This window comes from Cricetulus griseus, chromosome 5, assembly GCF_003668045.3.
Source record: "Cricetulus griseus strain 17A/GY chromosome 5, alternate assembly CriGri-PICRH-1.0, whole genome shotgun sequence".
NCBI classification, from domain to species: domain Eukaryota; kingdom Metazoa; phylum Chordata; class Mammalia; order Rodentia; family Cricetidae; genus Cricetulus; species Cricetulus griseus.
Genome location: NC_048598.1, coordinates 120412732 through 120431157, shown reverse-complemented (window position 1 = coordinate 120431157; position 18426 = coordinate 120412732). Strand labels below are relative to the sequence as shown.

The following is an 18426-nucleotide window of genomic DNA, read 5'->3' as shown; positions in this document are numbered from 1 at the left end:
TTATTTGATATAATGCTGGATTCAACTTGATAATATTGCATCTGAACTCAGACTCGTAGAGCTATAATTTTTGAACTCTCTTTATCAGGGTTCAATTTTATAGTTATGTCAACTTCCAAAAAATGAATGGGCAAACTTTGCTATGTGAAATTGGACAAGACATGTAATCTCTCTGTGTCTTTTCTCTGGAAATGGAGATATAATATTTACTTTGGGGGTTAATTAAAAGATCATAAATAGTATTTGTACAGAATCTCATCCAGTCTGACATAATAGATGTTCAATAAACGGTAGGTGATGGACAAGAGACACCAGTCTTGTTGATCACATCTTAAGGGTTGGACCTCCCCAAGAGAAACTTTGATCCCTCAAACCATGCTGTGGAATCTGACAATTGGTTGAGCTTCCTTGATAAGTGTTTGAAATTGAAGCTGGTGACCTAATAACTATAAATTTAAGCATTCACTCTCCTCTCTCTCTCTCTCTCTCTCTCTCTCTCTCTCTCTCTCTCTCTGTCTCTCAACAAACTAAAATGGTGCCTTGCATCTGAGTTCCATGTGACTTAGGAAGCAGGACATAAAGAGGCCCCTGAGGTATATTCTATGCCTGCTTGTGGCTTTCCATTTAACCTTTTAAATGATCTAAGGTCAATAAGCAACAAATTACAGGGTCATTGGATGTGAATCCACTTAGTCGCCACACACTGTTGTTGAGGAATGCATGTCTGTTCAAAGTAGAGAAGCTTTCAGTATTTTCACAAGACAGCCTAGACCCTCCACACAGATGCACCCTGATCCCAAGGGAGCTGTATGGTCAAGCATTGCTTTTTTTCTTAATCATAGAATTTCAAGATCTTAACAGTCACTTAGACTGATCATCCACTAATATTATTCCCACTAATACTCTAGAAGCCTGTTCAGGGACTCCAGGGATGGGAACTTACTACCCTTCAAAGAAGTTGCTCTTCCCCTGGACTTCTTGACTTAGGGTCCTGTCTATACCCACAGTCTTCCCTTCAGGGTGGTTTCCTAATGGCTTCTCTGATATTCACCACTCCACCTCATCTACTCCAGCTGTCTACAAAACATATTAGTTGAGTGGCTGACAAATGGCCATAGAAGCACTTGTGGGAGAAACAAGAGCCAGGAGTGGAGGCAAGCCTACATCTATCCACACTAATCTCGTACTAATGACTCTTAAATTAAGCCTACAAGCTAAACCCAAGTGATACCATCACTTCTTCCCCTAACACTACAGAGAGTGATACTTTGGGGAAGAAATTCTTTTGCTAGAATGCAGATTCTCAGTATGTGATTCCCAGAGCAGCACCACCAGTATCACCTGGGAACTTGTTACAGAAGCAATTCTCAGGTGTCACCCCACCCCCTGGATCAAGCTATCAGGGGAGAACCAGCCATCTGCTTAGCAAACCAGAGAACTCAGATTATCCTGGAACTCACTAAAGCTTGAGAAGACCTCATAATAACCAGCTTGGTCTACCTACCCTCCTAGTATGTGGGTGTGGGGTGGAGGCAGGTAATTGGCCACTAGAAGTTCCAGATCCAGGGAGTTCAGAGAGGTGTCCTGGAAGCCAGACTCCTTCATGAAGTGCCTCAGGATGATGGAGCCACCTCATCCTTTATGGCTCATTTGAACAGTGTGCTTACTTCATCACCAGACCCTCAATTCAACAATGTATTTGTTAAATGCTAATATATGTTAGCCCAGTGGCACCAAAAAGGATGAAGACAATGGGGCCAGTATCCCTCTCATCAAATAGTTCTCAGTCTAGCAAATGGTATTTGCCTGTAAAGGAGACACAGAATGTGGCTAGCAGTATGAGCAGGCTGGCCAAGAAGGGTATCTGAGATGGGCAGCAGATGACCTGAACTGGGGGAGATGGCTTCCTAGAGTAAGAACCCCTTAACAGGAGAGCATGAGATGAACTAGACTTGGCCTGGGCTCCAGAGCACATCCACCCAGCACCTCGGGGGCACTGGAAGCCATTTGAGAAATTTGCAGCTAAAAATGGGGTGGAGCTGGGCGTTAGTGGCACATGCCTTTAATCCCAGCACTCGGGAGGCAGGCAGATCTCTGTGAGTTTGAGGCCAACCTGGTCTCCAGAGTGAATGCGAGGATAGGCTCCAAAGCTACACAGAGAAACCCTGTCTTGAAAAAAACAAACAAAAAAAGGAGAAGATGAAGGAGGAGGAGGAGGAGGGGTGGAGATTGAGGGGTTTGAAGGAACTAACAAGAAAGGTCTCTGGGCTTGACTCCATCCTGACAATGAGGGGCCAGGGGAGAGGGTTAGCCAGAAGAAAATCTTAATCTGCCTCACATGTTAGCATAGTGCTTACAAGATGAATTTGAAGGGGGCAGGACACTATTTGCCTTGTTGATGGGTTAAAAAAAATGGCCTTATAGGTGGAAATGAATTATTGGGTATTAGAAACCACCAAGGTGCCAACTAACATGTCTGTCTCTAGCCTTAACATGGTTGTCTCTGATGTGTGCCACCTAGCCTGGCCTCATCTGGCACTAGGTCCTGCCTCCTTTGCCTCCCTGCTTATTTCTTAAGCAGTTTTCTCCTTGCCACGGAGCCTTTGAGCATGCTCACCCCTCTGCCTAGCCTGCCGCCACCCCAATTTTCCTGATGAGCATCTAATCATCCTTTAGCTCACAGTTCTAATGCCCTTCCCAAGGGAGGTCCTGCCAATCATTGGGACCCTGGTGTTCACCTTCCTGGGACTAATCCATATCACTCCTACAGGCAGCCAGTGAGACAGACCCTGTACAATCACTGATACTATGTCTGCAGCAGCCAGCATGGGGTCTGACTGTGGCAGACACTTGGATGTCAGCTAAGGGAAGTAATGAAGACTCCCAGGTTCCTGACTTGGGTGCATTGTTAGGATATAGGAGAATAAACAAATTTAAGAAAGAAAGAAAATGGGTTTAGCCTATGGTACTTTTATCCTCATGGAAAGAGATGTAACTGGACTATAGGCACAGTGGCATTGGAAGTTACGGTGTTGTGACACACCAAGGGAAACTTCGGAGAGGAACAACAGAGCCAGTCACAGGAAAGAAATTGGGGAACACAAGATTCCTTTTTAAAATTGCTAAGAAAGACTCACATGAGAGCCGGGAGAATACTCCATGGGAAGAGGGTCTCAGGACTGAAGCAGCATCAAGCCTCCCAGCCATAGCTCCTGCCATCAGTCCCTGAGGGCTCCTCATAGGCTGGGGCTCTGAGTGCCACAAGCAAACACAATCATGGGAACTCACATTCCCATTGTGGTGACTTGAATGTCCCCCTCCATAGTCTCCAGCATTTGAACACCGGGTCCCCAGTTGGTGCTGCTATTTGGGAGGCTTAAGAGGTGTGGCCTTGCTGGAAGAAGTGTGTCAATAGTGGGTGGGATTTGAGGTTTAAAAGCTTCAAACCATTTCGCTGTCTCTGATTCCTCCTTGAGGTTCCAGATGTGAGTTGTCGCCTGTTCCTGCTGCCATGCCTACTACCTGCGACCATGATTCCCTGCCAAGATGGACTCATTGCCCTCTGGAACTGTAAGCCCAGATAAACCCTTGCTTCTGTTAGTTTCCTTGGCTGTGGTGTCATATGACAGCAACAGTAACTTATATACCTATCTTAAAAATGAGTAAACTTGGGCTTAGAGGCAGGGACACTAAGTAAGGCCAAAAGGGATGGAGACTGAGGGGGGAGCCATTTACGGCCCCTGGGGAGGCCAGCACAGCAAGAAAATAATCTATGACCTTCTGGAGGATGAGATGCAGATGACTGGCATGCTCCAGGAAATGAGGAAGCTAATAGACGATTCCTTCCTGCAGAGCTGTAGGAGGGGACGGGAAGCTGGTGGAGGAAGGGGATGCTGGGATGAGGAGAGGGGCGTACTGGTTTATCAGGGTGGATCTGTGAGCAGGTCATGCGATGAAGGGAGATGGCAGTGGAGGCCGGGCAGCTCGAAAGGCAGAGTTAGAGGAACTGGAGTTAATGGAGACGATGCTGAGCTCCAAACAAAACTGCTAACTCTAAGACTCAGATTTTCAAATGACATCATCACAGGGTGAGAGCAGAAGTCCAGACTCTTTGATTTATTCTGATGGAATTGCAATGGAATCATAGTACGACATTTCAATGGGAAGGAGTGCTTTAGTCCTGCTTTGACTGCCTTAGACAGGCTAGAGATGACACCATCCTGCCTACTTTGCAGTCCTCACTGCAAACACTAGGGGGCAACTTCATAGGCAAGTGATCTGGCCAATCAGAAAGAGCCTCTTACTGGGTTTCATGTTCTGTGGCCACCGTCTTGAAATACTTTCTATAGATTCCTCAAGGGCCCCTTGGTGTGTGTGTGTGTGTGTGTGTGTGTGTGTGTGTGTGTGTGTGTGTGTGTGTGTGTGTGTCTGTGTGTGTGTGTCTGTGTCTGTGTGTGTCTGTGCGTATGTGTGTGTGTGTGTGTGTGTGTGTGTGTGTGCGCGTGCGTGCGTGCGTGTGTGTGTGTGTGTGTGTGTGTGTGTGTTTGCATGCACTCAATGGTCTGGAGCTCACAATAGAGCAGACTGGAGAGCCAGTGAACCCCAGGAACATCAGTCTCTATAAGCCCAGTGCTGAGATTACCAGCACACGCTACCACACCTAGCATTTTACATGGATTCCATAAATCAAACTCAGGCCCTTATGCTTACAGAGCAAGCAACTGAGCTCTCTCTCTCTCTCTCTCTCTCTCTCTCTCTCTCTCTCTCTCTCTCTCTCTCTCTCTCTCTCTCCCCCATCCCTCTGGATCTTATCTTGCACTGAAAATCTAGGAGTGGAGATGTGGGAATAACTCACTCCAACTGCAAGTTTAAAATCCACCAGGGTAAACCTAGGTCCCAAGCAGCCAAGTCAAGAGTGGATTTCCAGAAGTCTACCTAGGACCACTCACTGGTCACCAGTCCAGTGTGATCAACTGTTCCAACCTTAGTCATCTTTGCCATGGGGGAGGTGTGACTGCCTTGACATCTGAATAGTCTACACCTGTACTGGGTGGGTTCAGGCTCTGGCTGAAACTGCTGACTCCCTGATCTAGGGTAAACTGCTAAGCCTCTCTGAAATGGGGCTCACTGTGACAGCACACCTACCTCACCATAGGAGAAAGATGTAAGAGAGATGATTTAAAAGTGGATCCTGCCCATGGTACCTCTCAGTCATCATCAGCTGTCATTGTCCCCCACCGCCATCAAAGGGGCTCGGCAAAGACAATAAAACCCCAAAAGGGAGGGAGCTAGCTGTTTCTCCTCTGAAGTCTGGGCTAATGGTGTAGGGTAGAAAAGTAGGTAAGGAGAAAAATAACATTCTGAAAATAAAGTATTGGCACCATCTGCTCCCCTTTTATCAAGTCAGCAATCCCACTCTGGAAGTAGCTGTCGCACGCAGGGAATCAGACTAAGCCTCAAGACTGCTGAAGCATGCAGCGAGGGCTGAGCCCCCATCTCCCCAATACAGTCTCCTTCCCTGGGGCCCACTCCTCTGAGTCATACACCTCTGCAGCCATCACCCCCGGGACCAGTCAGCCCCATCTGCGCACAGCCTAAGGTCCTTCTTTTCACCTTGGCAAGCAAGCACCTGGATTTTGTGTTCCTGGCACCGCGCATGTGGAGAGCAATGGCCGTGACAAGGGAAGTCCAGCTTGCCTCCCTCTCTCTCCTTCCCCCTGGGGCGGATCCATCTGTCAAGCTGCAGAAATAGCTTTGCCCACATTCCTGGTCCAGAGCTGGGTTCTCCACATGGGACCTCCAGGCTAGAGTTACGAATGCCATCAGTGTTGTCCCAGAGCAGGGACAGCCATCCCCTATCCCCCTTAGTCCTACTGCAATCATTGTCTGGGGCTGGATGGGGGGTGGGAGTATGGGGGGGCGTTGGCAGTTTGTGTGAACAAAGCCAGCCGCAGCAGACAGCAGAATCCTTCCTGCCGGGGAGAAGCGGCTGCCTTCCCTACTGATAACTTAATGACTCTGGCACATTTTCATCAGCCCAACTTGGAGCACGCAGTGGGTATCTGAGCCAGTGGTTCCCAGAGACTGAAAGCAGTGACTGAAAGCAATTACGGGATGAGTGTCCAAGAGACAAAGCCTAGGCCTTGGGAGCCACAAGCCGCATCACATTCCCAGTGTCTGCCCATGGCACAGACACATAGCCCCTTCTCTCTGGAGCTCAACTCCTTCAGCTAGGGCACAAATCACAGCACCCAGCATTTGCTGGTGACTCGAGGGCATCCTAACTACAGACAATTAGGCAGCCCCAGTCCCTACCCTGAGTCTTACCCCAGTCACCCACGCTTACCAGGGATCCCATTCTGCAGGACCTGAGTCTAGGAAAGGGTATGTGACTCCCCAAATGGCAAATCCAGGACTCAAACTTTGGTCCATCTGCCTTTGGAGAATACAGCTGGAAGATGTCCCGTGTATTTTCTGCTTGTCACTCCTGTCTCCAGCTGTCTCCAGTCACTCCAGTGCCTGGGGCTGACCTCCATAGCTTGCTTCTCTCAGGGACCTTCATTCTGCATCTGGCAATTTGCCAGGAAGAAGCAGATGCAGGAGGATAGAGGGTGAGAAGGGTAAGGTAGGGCCTGTGCCCTGCTCTTTTATCCCAATGGGACCGTCATAGTCATGACGTCACCATATTCTCTTCCATTCAGCCCTTCATTGTGGGGCCCGCACCCTGCAGGACCTCACACATACCATTTGATCAGAGGAACCATGCACTACACCAGGCTGCTTGGTGGACCTTTGGAGTTCCTCACACCTTGCCAGTGTTGTGCCCAGGTCACAAGGATCCCCAAAGAGACCAGGGAGACAGACCACCCACCGATGCAAATGCACAAGTTTTATTAAATTGTTTATCCTATACCATGGGAGGGACCCCATCTAGCAAGCTGTCACAGCAGCCTCCAGAGGGGGTGAAGTTCCCTGTCTACTGCTAGGTTTTAAAGACAAAAGTTACAGGATTACATCAGTAGGTACGGGTTGGTTTCTGATTGGTTGACATTTGGGGAACAATCAAGAAATTTCTCAAAGTTATATTTTGGCATGAAATACCTGTGTACCAGGTATTCTCATTGGTCAGTGCTGAGAGGGAACCTTCTGTGGTTTCTATGGCTTTGTCTTGTTACTTGTAGGTGGCCTGTTGTTCATAGATATCAATAGTTTTCAGAACTGTATCCTGGAGACTATAGGGGAGGTTTTAGCCTCCCCTGGAGTTTCTTTTGTGGCCAAACAGTTCCCAGGAACCAATTACCTAGGAGGCTCGGGGAGGGGGTCTGGAGTTTCTTTGTGTTTAGTTTTGGCCCTAGGCTCCAGGAGGCCAGAGGATCTAGAGTTTCCTTGTGTCAGAGGCCTACAAGTCTTTTCTGTAGCCTGTCATGGCTGCTAAAGCAGGGACTGAGTGAGGGTCTGGTCCCTTTATTTTTAAATTATTAGAAGTGAAGCCTTTGAGTTTAGTTTTTCCCTTTCAGCCAGCATCCCTCTTTCTCCTCTCTGCAGTACCATCAGGGGTGAGGTGGAGGAAAGCCCATGCCCAGTTCCCCAGGTGGGGAGCAGTCAAACTGAGAAAAGTCCTGTGTGACTCTATAATAAACTGAGATTTGGGCAAAAACCCAGGAGAGATGCATCTCAGACACGTGCTCTCAGGGCAGGCTTGTTCATCCCCAAGGACCATTTTAAATGACTAGGCGTTTCTTAAGAACCAACAACAGCTCCAGGTACTCAAACTAAGAGAAGTACAAGATTCATCCAGGCCCTACACTGTTTGCACCTGTAGTTGTGCAAATGGAAAGAAGCCCTCTCTAGCAATGTCAAGGCTCCCACCCTTGGGGAGGTCCTCCAAGGCTGGATTCCAGATGAGCTGGATGCCTCCAGAAGCCCTGAGATCCAGTTCCAGCTCTTTTATAGTCCTCTACATATCCTTGAACAACCCCCCTCCTCCCCCCCCCACCCGTGTGGAAATGTGGAAGCTAGATCAGATTACCTCTAAGTCCTCCCCATTCTAGACCCTCATGGTTCTGTTTTCTCTGGGCCTAGAAGGTGCCCCCTCGGCCATGACAGAAAAATAATATATACCCCTAGCCACAACATTTACCCAAAGCCTGCTGACTCCCATCTCCCCACCTACCCAGCAAGGCCAGCATCTACATTCCTGTGATGTCATTTGTTCCTTCAAACCACCCATGATTCTTATTTTAAGCTTAATTCTTTGAATAGGATCACAGGAGCTGAGGTAGTGGTAGGTTGTAACATCCTGATGTTTTTTTTTGTTTTTGTTTTTCTGTTTTTGGTTTTTTTGTGTTGTGTGTGTGTGTGTGTGTGTGTGTGTGTGTGTGTGTGTGTGTGTGTATGTGTGTGTGGTGTTTTTCTGTTTTTTGTTTGTTGTTTTGTTTGTTTTGGTTTTGTCTTGTGTGGTATTTTTTCATGCCAAGGTCTCATGTAACATAGGCTGGCCTTGAACTCACTGTGTATCCAAGACTAGCCTTGAACTCCTGTTTTCTTGCATTCAACTCCCAAGTGCTAGGATCACAGGTATATACCATCACACGCAGCCAACATCCTGTCTTTTTACAGACTCATCTCAAGGTCTGGCATTGCCCTTTATCTGCCGCCCGGTGGTAAGCAAGGGCAGCTGTTGCACTTATTTTAGGAATTTATTAAACATGAATGGTGCTCCCAGTTAATAACAGGAAGAAGAGAGAGACGCTGCAAGTCTTTCATTTTCAGAATACTATGTAACTTGCTCCTGAGCACCCGGAAGAGAGGTGCAGACAGACCACAAACCAAACCATGAAGTTTCCTGTCCTACCAAGAAACATGGAAACAGAATGCTGCCAATTTGCTATGTGACCTGGGGCAAGTTAGTTCACCCAAGCCTCAAGTTTTGCAAAATGGAGGTGATAAGTTTGTACACCACAGAGACAGTTTGAGACCCATGTCAGCGGACCTGACCCATAGCACGGGCTCTGGAACACTGGCCATTTTTGCCAAATTCATCCCATGTTATAGACTGCTTCCGTAGACCTAACAACCCCAGTACTCACAAGCAGGGATTCCCCTGGGGTGCTAAGTGCCTTTGTCAGTTTGTATAAAGAAAATAAATATTTATTTATCATATCCATGAAGCAAGCAATAGATTAATGTTTTTACACACTCTCTTAGACTTCCTAGAAACTCTGGCTTTCATATCAGTGTTATTATTTCACAAAGAAATCAAGGTTGGAAGAGGCTTTAGGATATGCCCAAGGTCGTGGCTAGGAAATGACATGGTAAGGATTCAAATCCTGGCCTCCTGATTTCAAGACTGTCTTCTTTCAACCATTGTCTCTTACAGTAAGGCAGTATCTAAATCCCATTCTAGTGAGGTCCCTGCTAGTATGTCTTTAATTAGCTTTAAAAGTAGAATATAATTCAATTATATAAAAATAATTGAAATAATAAATGCATTTCTGGGGAGAGTAAACAGAAAAAAATCAAAAATCAGACACAGTTACCATGGAGGCAGCTCCTACCCACTTGGAGACCCGTGGGTGCTCTCTCTCCAGGGACCTGTGTCCACCTGCTAGACCTGGATGACAATCTGACAAATGCAGAGTTTTATTTGTGAATCCTAAGCTACCTTGGGGGACTCATACCACCAAAGTTCATTGCTTCTGCTAAGACTTCCTGCCTGGATAGTGGAGCGAATGCCTGAACTGGCCATCTACTGTAATCAGATTGGTGGCTTCCCTAATTGTCATCAGAGAGCCTTCATCCAGTGAGTGATGGAAACAAATGCAGAGATCCATAGCCAAGAACTGGGCCTAGCTCAGGGAATCCTGTTGAAGAGAGGGAGGAAGGATTGTACAAGCCAGGTGGGGTCAAGGTCATCACAAGGGAACCCACAGAAACAACTAACCTGGGCTTAGGAACTCACAGACTCTGGATCAACAGTTAGGGAGCCCACATGGGACTGATGTAGGCCCTCGACATTTGTGTGACAGTTGTGTAGCTTGTTCTATTTGTGGGACTCCGGGCAGTGGGATCAGGGCCTGTCCCTAATACTTGGGCTGGCTATTCCTCATACTGGGTTGCCTCGCCCAGCCTCAATACAAAGGGAGGAGCTTAGTCCTACCTCAACTTGATATGCCATGCTTTGTTGACACCCATGGGAGGCCTGCCCCTTTCTGAACAGAAACTGAAGAGCAGATGTGGGGGACAGGGAGGAGGCATGGGGAGGGAAGGGAAACTGTGGTTGGGATGTAAAATAAATGAAAACATTTAATTAATAAAAAGAGAGAGAGAGAAAGACTTCCTGCCTGGGCCTCAGATACTTCTCCAGCTTTCATGGCAAAGTTTCATCACTCTCCAAATGTCTTCCCCTTTCAGAATGTTCCAATTAAGCTTCCCTACATGTCTCAGCTTCTCAAGCCCAAGATGCCAGGAGTCATCAGTGCCTCTCTCTCTACTCTTAAGCACCCATCATGGTCTCTACCATAGCCACGTTCTGTGAGGTTTCCTCTCTCTCCTCCCTGCTTCCCTCTCCCTCCCTCTCCCTCTCCCTCCCTCCCTCTCCCTCTCTCTCTCTCTCTCTCTCTGTCTGTGTGTGTGTCTCTCTCTGTGTGTGTGTGTGTGTGTGTGTGTGTGTGTGTGTGTGTGTGTGTATACATGTGGAGGCCAGAGTACAACTTCTACTATCATTCCTCAAACACTGTCCATTTATTTGGGAAACAGAGCCTCTCATTGGCCTGGAACTTGTCAAGCAGGCTAGGCTTACTGGCCAGCAACACCCAGGGATCTGCCTGTCTCCCCGTCTCCAGCACTAGGATTTCAAATTTGTACACCATACCCAGCTTTCTTCATGTCAGCTCTGGGAATCAAACTCAGGTCCTCAGGGCAAATTCTTTACCAACTGAGCCATCTGCACCACCCCTGGGGTTTTCTGTCACAAGGCCTGCCTTGTTTGCATCATTCATTTTACTCCTGCTCCCACCATCATCTCCGTTTCCCATCATCTTCTATGTGATTGGGAAGATAACTCAGCCCAGGCTTCGGGGATCTCTCCTAAATAATCCTATAGATTAACCTTTCTAGACATGTCCCTAGGGTTGACAGTGCAATCACCTCCAGACAAGCCCAGCCTGATGTCCCCATAAGCCTCTCCTGCTATAGACACTCACACACACTCTGCTCCAGACAAGGTAGTCTGTCTCCATCCCTAGCATGTCCCCTTCTCCACCCATTCACCAAGGGCTCTGGAATACTGCTGTGCCAGGGATATGGTGCCAATGGCCGCAATCCTTGCCCCCAAGATGGTACACTGTCTAGCCCGAGATGATAAACACACAGGCAACTGTGACCACACAATTTTAGAGGAAGCCTCATGGGAGGCACACTCAATCTCCCTGTAGAGAGCATCTATGTCTGTGGATGGAGAGGTAGGAAGAGACCCACAGCTACAATTAAATTCCACCTCCCCATTTATTCCCTGTGTGACCCTGGGAGTTATTTGTAGGAGCATGGGCATCTTCCTGTGCCCATGGGCATCTTCTCCCCAGCCTTTGTCTAGAAGATGAAGGTGACCACAGTTTCTATCTCATGACCCTGCCGTGAAAAGGAAACAGCTCATATAGAGAAAACCCATAGAACATTCTAGACCTAGACTCTCTCCACCCCTGTACATAAACTCTTCTGTCCCTGGAGACAGGAATCCATTCACTCTGGGCTTATTTAACTCTGACTGACCTCAGGATGTGTCTCTGACCACACATCACCTTCTACACACACACTTAGTTCTACTCTGGCCCCTAGAACATCTAGTATCTGTTCAACTAAATCCTTCCTTGTATGACAAGCCTGGTGCCCCCAGGTATACTAAGAAAGAGGAAATTAAGGTGGGAGAAATATTTCTTCAAACATAACATATATGTCATTGTAGTTAGCCAGCTCAGTCAGGTACCCTTCCTGCTTTCACACGGAGGACTTGACACCCACCACAAGTCATCTTCTCCAAGTCCCAGACAGCAAGTGGCAGAGCCACAGCATGGCTTCAATCATTTTATTCCAGTCAGGGTAGTGTTCAGCTCTCCCACCTGGCTCAAGCCACACACCACACCATGACTAGCACCAAGCCCTTTGACCTCATGGTTCTGCTTTGAGGAAATAATAAAACATTATTCAAAGACTGGGCCTGTTAACATTCCATTGTGGGTGGAGGAAGAGCTCATGGGAATCCACCCCTCCCCATGGAGCTACTAGTAGGCCACTCATGAGGAAGAGGAAGATATTTTCTTTAGCGGTATAGCTCTAGAAGATGCCCGTGCTCCTATAATGACCCCTGACTAGGGGTCATGTAGGTAACTGTAATTAAACTCATTGGGTTAACAAATATGAATAAAAATGAGTATGACAGTAGAAGAGAGGTCAGTTGGAAAGAGAAAATGGGTCCATGGGAGTAAGAAGGGGATGGAAGGGGGTAATAGGAGAAGGACATGATCAAAATACATTATATTCCCTTGTGAAAAGTGCCATAATGAAACCATTATTATATATAATTAATACCTGCTAATAAAAAAGACAAAACTATGTGAAGAAATTGCTGCAATGTTGTTAATAGTGAACTTACTCTAAACCAAGCATTTATCAAGTTGACTACTGACCACACACACCAGAAAGATCATAAGCTGTGGCATGTCCACATTGTAGAATACTATATAGCCCTAGGATTGCTGCCATAGAAACATATCTATTGACATGAAAAGATATTATTGACTTGTACTGGTGAGTGGAAGGCAAGAGGAGAATTGGGGAGGGAGGGAATAAATCCTGGAGAATCCTACAAAAACTGCAGACTGAGTTCCCTTTGAGGACTAAGATGATAACAGATTTATTTTCCCCTTCTTGACTTAACCTACAGCCTCTGCTTTCCCTGCCCGAGTACTATTTCCATAGAAAAAAGTTACTTTCAGAAGTGAAAAGAACCTGTTAGCATCATGGATAAGGAGGTTCTTATGGATGAGAAAGTAATTCCAGAGGACACAGGTGGCCATGGTGACATGCTTAGAGGGAAGAATCGGTAAGGCAAGGACATCCAAGAGTAGGGACACCAGGGCCAAGGAGCAAGGCAGAGAAAACAGAGGGAGGCAAGGTGGAGGGTATGCACCAAACACAAACTTCCCAACCCTGCCTCTGGCCAGCCCTGCAGGGACACTGCCACCTATGTCCAGGATATAATGACATTTACATATTTAAACAGGCCCAGCTTACTGGGGACAAATGCATTCCATCTCTAGTGACCCATCCCTCCCACAGGCTCTGCTCCACAAATCAAGTTTCTGGACCACTGGGCCTCCTCTGCCACCCCTCATACACACATATCCAAGGATCTGCGCGATAACAGCCAGAGACAACTGAGTGATGGGCAAGCCGCTGCACAAGAGCAGCAAGCCTGAAGGCCAAGTTATTGGCTTCTTTTTTTTTTTTTTTTGCCATGGTTTGAAGCACAAAATACATGAGCCTCAGAGAATGCTGGCCTTCATGCCCTCCAAAGGAAATTTTAATAAGACAGAAATAGTCACCTGAATCCCCCTGCTTTAATGAAACCATAGCGATGTATCTGAAGGAAGCTGAGGGGAGAGCAGATTTCCCAGGACCCCTTTGGCTGCCCATCCCACCAGTCACCCAGCCCACAGCTCCTCCCACTCATGGCCTAAACCCCCTGATGTCCCACAATGCACCGCTCCTTTCTGTTCCTGAGACATCTGGTCTGGGAAGACAACCTCACTGTGTGGGGGAAAAGGAGCCCTCAGTGCCAGGGGTGCTGATCAGGGAGGCCCAGAGCTCTGAGAGACACAAGGAGGAAATGTCACTAACAGAATTGAACGGAGACTCACTTCTCCCTCTCCCCTTCTCCCTCTGGAATAAACATGGCAGACAGCAGATGTTCAGGGCAGGCAGAGACCCCAGGCCTTACTCTGACACGGCCCCTACAGACATGGTACCACTGGCTGTTGTGGGAAAGGCTCCCTCCACCCAACCCTGACTCACGGAGCACTTGGTCCTCAAGCTGATGGCACTGTCTTGAGGAAATGTGGACCTTTTACAATACAAGTAGGTCACTGAGGCAGCAGATCTGAAAAGTTATATGTAGGGAGACACTGTAACCACGCCTCCTAAGGGCTGGCTACAGGTGTGCTTGACGACGCCTGTCAAGGGCATGGTCAAGGGGAGGTCAGGATAGGTTCTTAAAGGGCTGCAGACACCTGGGGACCCCTTCTCTCTGGCCTCCCTGCCTTGCTGCCTCTGGGCAAGCTCTGGCTTGTGCTTGGCTGGTGTATCTGAATAAAGAAAACCTATACTGACTGCTGGTCGATCTCTAACAGTTATAGCTTGGTGCTGTTCCACACACACGCACTCTATTTCCTGATCTGCTATGATGTGGACAGGCAGGCTCCTGTGCCCACTGCCACATTCTCGAGACAACATGAACTTTATCATGCCCTGCCTGCCATGATGGACTGACTATACACTTCCAAAGCAGGAGCCGAAGTAAACCCTTACTGCTTCAGAAGCTTCAGTTCAGTATTTTTATCACGGTAAGGAGAAAAAACAAGCAAACAAACGAACTACGTAATAGATACCTCCAACTGGGTTTCTAAGAGAGATCACCCTTGTGGCGTGGACATTAAAAAGTTGCAGGCCAAAGATCCTACTGACAGAGAATTGGTGCTGAGTGGACCTTCTTGATGTGTCAACACCAAGTGTGACTCAGAGGCGAGTCACACTCAGATGTGTCACTAACGTACACTAATGCTCTAGTGTTGTGTAATTTTAATAGATTTCAATTTAAAAGCCGAGGAACCATGCAATCCATTCAATTACAATTGCTACCTGACTGCAGCTTACCAATCTAATCCTAGAAGCCACCCATTAGTAGCACACAGGATCCTGGCTCATAAATAAAGAATGCATGTTTATTAGCTAATTCCTAAGACAATATTTCCCTCAGTTCTTGGGAGAACTCCATGGTAGGAGGACACTCTAAACCAAACCTAGAATAAACCAGACCTAGACTGTAACATTTCTTAAGGAAGTGGGGTTACTGTTGACCAGCTCTGTGACCTGGGGAAGTCCCTTCACCTCTGTGAGCCCTGGGTTTCTTCACAGAAGTGAGGCTTAGCTGTGTCTGTGGCTCAAGCTTACTGTGGGTGGTTATGGAGTCTTTACAAAAGGCCAGACACACTCCTCTGCATGCTATAGGCACACACTAACAAGACTGTTACTGTAAGTCAGAAGAAAATTCCCTGTGTCCTGCAAAAACACAGAGGTTCTCCCAAAATGCCTATCACATAGATACTTCATGTTCCCAGTCAGCACCATCTTCTTCTCTGGCGTGGTCCTGGAACAACAAGAATATGAAAGTAGGCTTCTCCTTAGGACCTGATGACAAGGGTGCTACAGAGCAATTCAGACCTGGAAGCCCCTAGGACAAGGCTGAGCAACTCAGGCAATGACTTTGTACACATACCAGGAGCCCGCACCCAAGGATTCCCTGCATGCCTGTCCCCACTTAACACCCCAGCTAGAACTTGTGATGATGGTACTATTAGGGTTTTATGCTACTGAGTAAATTAAAATCAGGTGTGGTAGCGCTGTGCTTTAGACTGGATGGCTGAACTTTATTATTGCTTAAAGAACTACCAAGGAAAGATTTAAAGGAAGCCAAGCAAAACAGCAAGGCAAGCCAGTAGCCGGCTGCCTAGAGGAGCCAGGGGCCATAAGATTTCTAGGCTTGAGAGCTGGTAAGATGGCTTAGTGGGTAAAAGCTCTACAAGAATAAGGTCCTGAGTTCTGATCCCACCACCCATGTAAAATACTGTGGCAGGATGGGCGTCTATAGCCCCGGCACTGGATGGGGTTGCAAATGGAAGGATTGCTGGGGCTTGCTGGCTGCCAGCCTAGTTCCAGGATCAGAGAGAGACAAACCCTGCCAGAAAGGAATAAAATGGAGTATCTGATGTCCTTCTCTGGTTTCCAGGTGTGCATGCATGTGTGCAGCCATGTGCACATATAACACATACATATGCATCCAAGAGAGAGAGATCCAGGAAGGGACATTAAAAGGGCTGGATGGTCCAGGGCCTTCAGATTGGAATGAGGAGAAACAGCCATTCTCACACATCAACACATGAATCCCCTGAGAGGTGCAGGAACATGTGGGCTCCAGGCAGGCCCCTATAATTCTGATGGAGGAAGTCTGCCCTGAAACACTGGAATCTGCATTTTCATGAGTGTCTAGGTTACGTCTGCACAAGTGGTCCAGATCCATAAACACCAACAGACTCCCCCACAAAGCCCATTTCTGTTTCCTGAGATAAAAAACAGAAAGGGAAGACACAGAACTTCAAGCTTCCGCCTCAGTAAAATTTCAAGATAATTAATAGAGATTGGTTACTTGTTAGGAAAACGAAGTATCCATGTGCACACCAAAAACTGGGTGAAAAACAAAACTACATTTAGATGATTTAATATTTATGAGATGAAATAAATCCAATGGCTGGATGAACGGCAAGAAGTAAACCTCTATCACCTCAAGTTATCCACTAAGACAATATTTCAGCCACCCATTGTGAAAATGAAGCCTGAACCAACAACATCAAAGGACACCAACTGCATCCAAGAACACATACTAGGAAGGGTTAAGCACAACTGCATCTGAAAAAAAAAAAAAGTAGCTATTACCAACCCACACAAATCCAGAGAGAGGTGTTTGGGGTCCAAGGTGACCTAATATTTTCATAAATAACTCCAAAGATGGAGTAGGAATTATGCAAATCAAACCACAGATGATACAAAAATGGCAGGGATTGCAAGTCTGTGGAGAATGGAATTTAACTACTGGGCAATGTCTTTAAATTTTCCTTTATTGAATCTTGTATATTGAAGTCACACATTATTGTATCTGTTTATTGAGATTCGATGGGGCCAAATGCAGAGTGATTTATGGAAAGAAAGATAATCAAATGCCTCAGGAGAAAGAGTCTACACCTGGAGAGACCCTGGTGCCGGACAGATAGGAATTGACTGGGAAGTGGTTAGGTGTGCACAAAGCAGTTTGGGTAGTCTCTGAAAATGGGGGGCTATTCCAAGAGCTGGTGTAGAAATCAAACAAGAAAATGTCTGTTCTCGGAGCTTCTTGGCCTTGATGCTACTTCTGGTAGAAGTGTTTAAATGTAGATCCAGAAGGGAATTCAAAGCAGAATGGCACCGAGATTATGGAGTGAGACAGACCCTAGTCTAACCAAGAATTCAGAGGATGCTAGGGCAAGATGCTGAGTGTGCCTATTGTTAGGGAAGGAGACACAAAAAGCAAAGGGATGTGGAGGAGAGAGTGGTTCCAGATCCCATTAAGGAAAAACAAGCATGGGGAGCACAGCTGGAATGGTGGAGAAAGGGCATCCCTTTCTGTATGGTGTATTAAGCAGCCAAATGAGAGTCAAGGAGTTTGAGTTGTGGCAAAACATTGTCCCACCAGATGTCATCCTCACAGGGCACAGAACATTTTGAAATCAAGAGGCCGGTGAGAGGATAGAGGATCGGTATCACCCCACTATGCTCCTTATGTCCTATCCCCTGGCTTTCTTTGCCTCCACAGAGCTGCAGGACCTGACAAGATGGAGAGGCACCCAGAAGCACCACCACACCAGGACCTGCCTTGTCTAGCTTCCTGCTGTTCTCAGAGCAGCCTGGTCCCAGTGGCCGAGCTCTGCGTTTTTAGATCAGACAAGAGGGGAAAGGAAGACCCTAGGTGTGCGGCACTGTGGCTAGCCTTGCCATGGAGTGAGCAGGAAATGTCCAATAGAATGTCAGATAACAGGGCGAGGCCGTGGAACCTAACCATAGCATACAATACCCTGGCATGTGAGATAGACTAAAGCTAATATCCTCCTGGTGTCTACAGTCCCTCCCTGCGCCCCTCCTTTGGTCTCTACCCTACTTCTAACCTCAGACTCTAACACAGGAGCCAGGCAACCACGCTTTCAATGATGTTTCTGAATCAGGAAAGGAACGGTGGAGATGAATTGAGGGCCATTTATTAAAGCAAGCCATCGTCATAAAAAGATTCATAACCAGTCCTGCCTAGGACAAGGAGAGGGGGAGAGAGAAATGAAATTAGAGGGAAACAAATGGAAAGCGACAGAAACCAGGCACTTTGGTTGGAGAGTTTGGGGTGACACTTTTGTTTGTGATTCTCGACTGGGAAAAGATGTGGAGGATGGATCTTGAAAGAGGCAGAGAACGGGAGAGAATGTAGGAGGAAAGCCGGGAAGGAGACCTGGCATCCTGGAGGGCCGTCTGAGAGGGGGAGTCCCCTGTGGCCACAGCAGTAACAACAGGCGGGAG

The 18426-nt window shown here is 47.2% G+C and overlaps 1 protein-coding gene across 2 annotated transcripts in view; it reads right to left on the bottom strand.

The window, feature by feature from the left end:
- Dpf3 (double PHD fingers 3) overlaps positions 1-18426 on the bottom strand; it is a 276886-nt gene that overhangs the window by 82636 nt on the left and 175824 nt on the right. The window lies entirely within an intron of this gene.